Raw genomic sequence first — 7,536 nt, forward strand, 5'->3', positions numbered from 1 at the left:
AATTTATTTTTGTGGCTGCATCATAAAATTACAGAATGGTCAAAAACACACACAAACCCGTTGGCACATCTTTCTGACCCCAAGAAGGACTTAGTAAATCCTTAGTAGGAACTTTAGTGGTTCCTACTTCTTCTGTCTAGGATTTTAAAATTTGGCCATGTAAGTCTTAGTACTAGGTGAAGTGCCCATTAATAAAACCACGGTTACTTGTTTTTGTTAATTTTTAATGACAAAATGTTTTATTTAGAACGTAACTTTTCAGAAATATATGGTAATACCATGTAATATATTCATAAAGAATATTAATATATTCTTTTTTAGAATATATTATTCTGAAAAAATATTTATTTTCAAAGTAGTATCCTCGTTTACCACATCTATTACATATAAGATGTCAAATCAGAATCAGCAGAAGGAGAACAGATCAAATTATTGCCTCTACCCTCATAAAACATGCAATTCATTAGAAAAATAATATGGTAGTGAATAAGTTATTACAACATGGAAATGTGCAAGAGAGCCTTAGGGTATCACAAATTTCTTTGTAGTTCAGAATGATGAGATATTTTTGTTTGGCAGGAAAGAGAAAAAGCAAGAAGTAGTGAAAATTAGTGGGAACTCCAGAAGAAACAGTAAAGTAAAAGGTGGCTGAAATTGATCTAAGAGTACAAGCAGTTAAATTATAATATTCAATAAATACATGACAGAGTATTATTGAAAAAACTTTTAGAATGAATAATCTAAATTTTGTTTGTTTTAAATTGGGTTCTGCTACTAATTATTAAAGTCATTTTATCTCTTTGACTTTAATTTCTTTCTTATGAAAACAGAGTAGTTGGTCATGCCAAATCCAGGTTACTTTTTTGTTTTGTTTTGTTTTAATTCTATAACTTGTTATCAAATAAGTATGCTCCCTTCCAACTATCTTCAGACAGCAGCCAAGTCAGAGTGACCTTTTCAAAATGCAAATCTTTTCAGGGCATTCTCCAACTTAAAATATTTTGATCACTTCCATTTTCATGTAACATAAGAGAATAGGGTTCAGGTTGGTATGATCCTACCTACTTTTCTAGCTGTATCTTGGACCACATTCCTCTAGCTTTCTCTAATTCAGGCAAAATGCCTTCCAATCACTAATATTCATATCGTGCTTCCCTGACTGCTGTTCCTGAGATACTTTTTTCTCCCGCCTTGCATTAGCTCCTAAGGCTCATTAATCCTTTGCTCATAATTTACATCAAAGCCCTCTTTTATCAGCTGCAGTAGCATTATGTCACTTTCAATCATGACACTTATTATAGTTGCAATTTTTCAATTAGTTTTATGGAACTAACCTCTATGTATTCTACTCGATTGAGGATCCATGAAGGTAATAGCTATGTCTATGTTTGCTCTCTGTGGTATTCCAGCACCTTAGCTGAACCTAATGAGTGTGTATCGAATGGATGGATCAATGAATCAATGAGAAGAGAGATTAATGTTGGCAGTGAAAATGGAAAGAATAGGTATAAAGTATATCTATTATAGTGTCTTCTTCCTGATAGATGACTTCTCCATAATTATCTGATTAACTAATGGTTTCCTTCTGCTTCCCTACAACCAACAATGCAGAAATGAGTAAGAATTTGGAACTATCAGAAATAACATTATCAATTGAGCACTGGGTGCTGTATGTGACATGATGAGTCACTAAATTCTATACCTGAAACTAATGCTACATTGCATGCTGGCTAACTCCAAGCTAATAAAAACTTGGAAAAAAGAAATAACATTATCATCATGATAATCATTATTATCAAAATCATTTTCTTTACCATCATTGTGATCATTGTGATCATTGCTATTGTCAACATCATCACTATCAGAATTACAAATACACTGCTGTTCAGTACTTTCACAGAATGGAAATTAAAAGTATACATACATGTAGAGTCAAGCATATTTTTTCATGAATAAAGAGGACTGATGATCAGGTGAAGGGGAAGAAAGTGTAAATCTGTAGAATTTATTAATAGTTTGAAGTATAATGTGAAAATTTAGCTTTGAAATAAAGCAATAAAATTTGCATTTTTGAATTTATACCTAGTTTGACACCCTCTAGTCGAGGACAGGAACAGATGCTGTCAATACAAAATGTAGCATTTATATAATATTTTGACATACTTGAGGAATATAAATATTTTTTCTCAAAGATCTTTTCCTTACAGGCAATCACTTTTTAACAATTGTCCTTCATTTGCAATACATGGCCCTCACTCATCACCTTAGAATTTAACAAAATATCACTGCACAATGCTCCTTTTTCAATCTGAATTTGTATCTCAGGTATAGGAAACATTACTGTTCACAGAACACTTCTTCCCAAATTGAATACAAATGCACACCAAATTTATGACAGATTATTATGGGCACCTCTATTTTCCTTTGCAGAAAAATTAATTAAGATTTATATTTTGGAGAAAAAAAGAGGTAGCACCTGTTCAAAATATTACCTGAGATAGTTGAACTTGTATTACATATTACGTGTTTTGTGATATTAGATAACAATAAAACAAGCAGAGTATCATGTATGTGTTTTTTACAATATGTAATTAAAATTCAAAATGTTTGTTGGATGAATAAATGAGTCTACTCTACTAGTCAATAAACCAATTTCTACAGTTTTTGTTAGTGATTAAGTGATTTTTATTTCTAAAAACAATTTGGTTTGAGGTATACTCACAAAAACACTAAACTTGTTTCATCTTGTAACACATGTTTTTTCAAAGGAAATGAGTGTTATGTGCACAATTACTTCCTTACCAATTTCCTAAATATTTCTCCTAGAGTTCGATTGTTTTCATCCAGTATTCAAAATGTGAGTGAAAAATTTCACTTTGACATCAACTTTTAAATAACTAGGAGGTAACTGGAAGGAAATCAAGACACGTTTGATTTTTGGTTATTTGCTCCCACTAGTAATCTTAGAGTCACACATTGTAATAAAAAAATGAGCAGATGAGTATGAAGCCAAAATAATTCCCTTCTGATTTTCAGACAGTTCTTTCAGAGGACATCATAAGGAAATAAAACTTTTTTACTCATAAACATAATTTAATTTGAAACAAATTTATGAAGTTCATTTTATAAATAAACTCCTTTCCTCAGAGAACAAAACATTTTCTCTACTCCTAAATTAAGGCTGTTGTCATCTGTCTCTTTTATTCACTTAATGGATGGGAGTCTCTGAGAGATTTAAAACTGACTATATCTTAAAAATATGGGTGGTTAGATTACAATGGATGTATATATTGGAATCTGGTAATAATCAACTCAGAACCTTCAAAACTCATTTTGAGTACCAAAAAAGTACTCTTTTAATTTCATTCTCCTCATTATTTCCTTCATTTTGTCCAAATATTTCCCCCTTCCATGTCTTACTGGAATTGAAGATAAAACACTGAAAATCTAGTATCTCAAGATATTGTTCTGAGATATTTGGCGCCATTTTTTGAGATATAAACCTTCATCTGAAAGCTTATATAGTACTGATAATTCAAAAAAAAATTACCTGACTGGTGACATCTAAGTGAAAATTAAAACCTGACCTTGACTTCCACTAGAAATAGTAATCGTTCATTATTGTACACTGATCGAGATCAATATCTACTCTACAAATATTAGAGATGGGATTAAAATCTAACTTCCCAATTTCTTTTCACTTATCTATGCTGGGCCTGTGTATGAATCTTGATGAATGAATGTAGTTGAGAATCAATGCCAAGTAGTTTCCTAAACATTAGTGAGTGTCAGGATATAGCGGCCATTCACAATTCAATCTGCCACTCAAAAATTAAAGCCTCTTCCAATTTTGTAGACATCCCAAGCCATGTGAAACACAGTCTCCCTCTTACAACAGAAGCTGTGAAGCTACAAATCTGTCTTACCAGTCCCCCTCTTGTACCTAGAAAATGAACAAATGACTTGGACTTAACCAATCAGTTGTACCCAGCCCAGACCTGGCATTGTAAAACTATGATTCAGGTTTGCAGGGAAAATGAGTCATATGCTGGCAATGATGAGAGAATCAGTAGTAAATACATTCAGTTTCCAGAGGCAGTGGGGTATGAGCATATTGAGAAGTGTCCCATGACATTAATAAAAAATAATAATAATAATAATAAATAGAAAAAAAAAACAAACAAGCAAGTAAACAACTGAGGCAATGATTAAAACTAGGAGACATAAAATGTATTAGAATGAAGACATGTTTATGGTTCATTATATTGTGCAGCTGTGAACAATAACTATGTAGCCCTGAGAATGCTTTCATGAAAAATATGGATTTAAGTAAAAATTATGATTTGATTATATTACAAAGATGAGTAGAAATGGAGTAGTAGAAGGTAGAAAAAACTAGAGATCTATTTTCCAAATTTGGATGTCAATATATGTATTAGGATTTTCCAGAGAAACAGAATTAATGGGATGTGTGTGTATAATACACACACACACACACACACACACACACACACACACACATAAAGAGAGAGAGATGGAGGTGGAGAGAGAAGAGAAAGAGGATAATTTGAAGGAATTAGCTCCCATAAATGTGGAGGTTTGGCAAGTCTAAAATCTGTAGGTTAGACCAGCAAGCTAGAGACCCAGGAAAGAGTTATAGATCAAAGGCCTTCAACTGGTTGAAAGAAGCTCACCCATATTATGGAGACTGATCTGCTTTACTCAAAATCTATTGTTTTAAATGTGAACCTTATCTAACTAATATCTTTTCAGAAACATCTAGAATAACATTTGACCAAATATAAGGGAACCGTGGCCTAGTCAATTTGATGCATAAAATTAACCACCACAATATATAATATCTAAACCTGAAGACTCAAGAAGTGGCATGGGAGAGTGGGGTTAAGAATAGGGAATGGTGAAATAAGGGACTATGTTTTCTCATTATCACTCTGATAATTTTTACTGTAGACTCTTTAATCTACATGAGGAGATTATGTGAATAAAAATATTAACTAAAAAAGCAATAATTTTAATAAAATTTAAAAACTCACGTGGTCATTATCAATATTTCAGTGGTATATTGAATCCTCCTATGATGAATATCTAATAATGGCAAACAATTCATAAAATCATCTGCTTACCTGGGAAAGTTGACATAAAGCTGTGGCATACACAAGTTTACATAAAGGTCTTGGCTAATGAAAGCATCAGTAAATCATTCTTGTGTCACAAAAATAAATAAATACATGTTTCCAATAATAACTTCTAAGTCATAACTTCAAAAAGGGTATGGAAATTGTCAATGGAATGATAAATATATTCTACGAGTACGTCGGAAATGATGAGAATCCCGTTTTGCCTCAAAGTTTAATGATTATTTTTAGTGCCTTAAAGGACAAACATGTAAGAGTGAAAACAGACATTCATTAAATGATGATAGATAGATTTCTGATGATAGATAGATAGATAGATAGATAGATAGATAGATAGATAGATAGATGATAGATGAAAGATAGATGATAGATGGATGATAGCTAATAGCATTCCATTATAAGCCCCAACTACCTCCTCTGAAATCTTTCAACTATAAAGTCTCTGTATTGGTCCCAAACTGATCAAAAATCCATATGAATTCTATATTTGGCATTTGCCTGAAATTGCTCCATATTCACCTTACTTGTTGATGCTATCTCCTTCTCAAACAGCAAGGAAAACTTCTTTCAAGTCTCATTCTTTCTTTTTTTGCTCAAAATTCTTTAAAGCACAAACCATTACTTCTTTTGATGAATATGCTTATTTTAGAATAAGCTTATTTCTTGTATTTCATCATAAATTTTGGCTCTATGCTCTTTAAAATAAATGAATCTGGCTATCTATGTTATTTATTGTACTATTTTCTAAATGGCATATAAACTTTATAAGTTACTGCATATAAAATAACTTTTTTAACATCCAAATTGATAAACAGGAAATATTTTTAACATTATATATCCTAAAATAAGTCACATATAGGCATTTTTTGTTATGTTTCCAGTTATATTTTTTGATAGAAGTTTGACACTGAAGCTTCATATTGATGGATAATACATAATAATAGTTTTCATTCAAGGTAACAAAAGTATGCTCCAAGTTAGTAATGCAGATTGGCCTAGAAATTCTGATTTTTTGTGATAGATTCATATAAAAATTAAATGTCTTTCCTACAAATCAGCAATACCTTATTTGAAAATGCAATATTCAATAAACTAGCCATAAAAGCCATAAAAATAACAGGACTTCTAGAAGTAAAACTAATATCAAGTACGCAAGACCTTTATAGAGAAAAGTTTATAAAACATTTTTGAATGGTACAAATGAGAACCTAAACAATTATATATATTATGTTTATAGATGAGAAGATTCAATACTATAGAGTATATTTTCTCAAATATATCTTTAAACTCCTTATATTCCAATCAATTTCCAATAGCATCCTATTTTTTTTAATTTGACTTTACAATGTTATGAAAACATACAGATTCAAAGCAATGAAAGTGATTTTTGAATAAGATCTGTATAATTATAAAATATCAGTTTTATTTTAAATCTTCAGTGATTAAGTCAACCAGTAATATTGGTGTCAAAATAGACAAACCATTTTATGGAGAGTTGAAGAAAAAATCTAATATATAGAAATTAGATATAGAGGCTATTCAGAGATATAGGTAAACTATTTAATAAATGGTAGTATGAAAAACAGGCTTTTGAAAAAAATGTTTTAAATTCTACTTCAACTTACACACAAACCAAAATCTGGAGAATTATATGCTTAAATAAAAAAGAAAGCTGCTTTAAAACATTTATAAATACATACATATATACATATCCACACCATATATATGTATATATGATCACAAATGGGAAGCTACTTATGTATACCAGATTTTTAAATTGAATACAATATGGGAAAATGTATATAGAAGCAAGATACGTAAAGGGAAATATTTTCTACATTAAAGTTAAAAACTGACTTTTTATACAAAATCACAATATATATGTCTTATAAAAGACACATAGTTCATCTTCAGTGATCAAAAAATACAACCAGGCAATTCATAGACAAAGGAAATCATATAGAGAATAAATATTAGAAGAAAATGCTTAACCACACAAAGGGAGAAAATTGAGAAAAAATGGAATACGGTTTCGTATCTATTAGCTCAGCACATATTAGAAGTCTGACAACATTAAATGTTGACAAGGAGGAATAGTATGGGGAACCCTATGAACCTACATGAGGGGAATATAAATTTTACTTTATTCAAGTGATTTGGCAATATCTATTAAAGTCAAACATCTACTTTGTTTGAATTCAGAATCGTTTTACCCTGTGCAAGATAGTTCATTTTTTTTTTTTTTTTTTTGTAGAAATAAGTATGGAGGCAGACAGTCCAAGAAGGCCACATGGTCATTTGGCCCTCAGCTTCCTTTTACTGTTGGCATGGCACACACACACAATAAAAGTAGAAAAACGTGCATGATAATGACGTTCAT

Source organism: Canis lupus, chromosome 18 (assembly GCF_003254725.2).
Source record: "Canis lupus dingo isolate Sandy chromosome 18, ASM325472v2, whole genome shotgun sequence".
Classification (NCBI taxonomy): domain Eukaryota; kingdom Metazoa; phylum Chordata; class Mammalia; order Carnivora; family Canidae; genus Canis; species Canis lupus.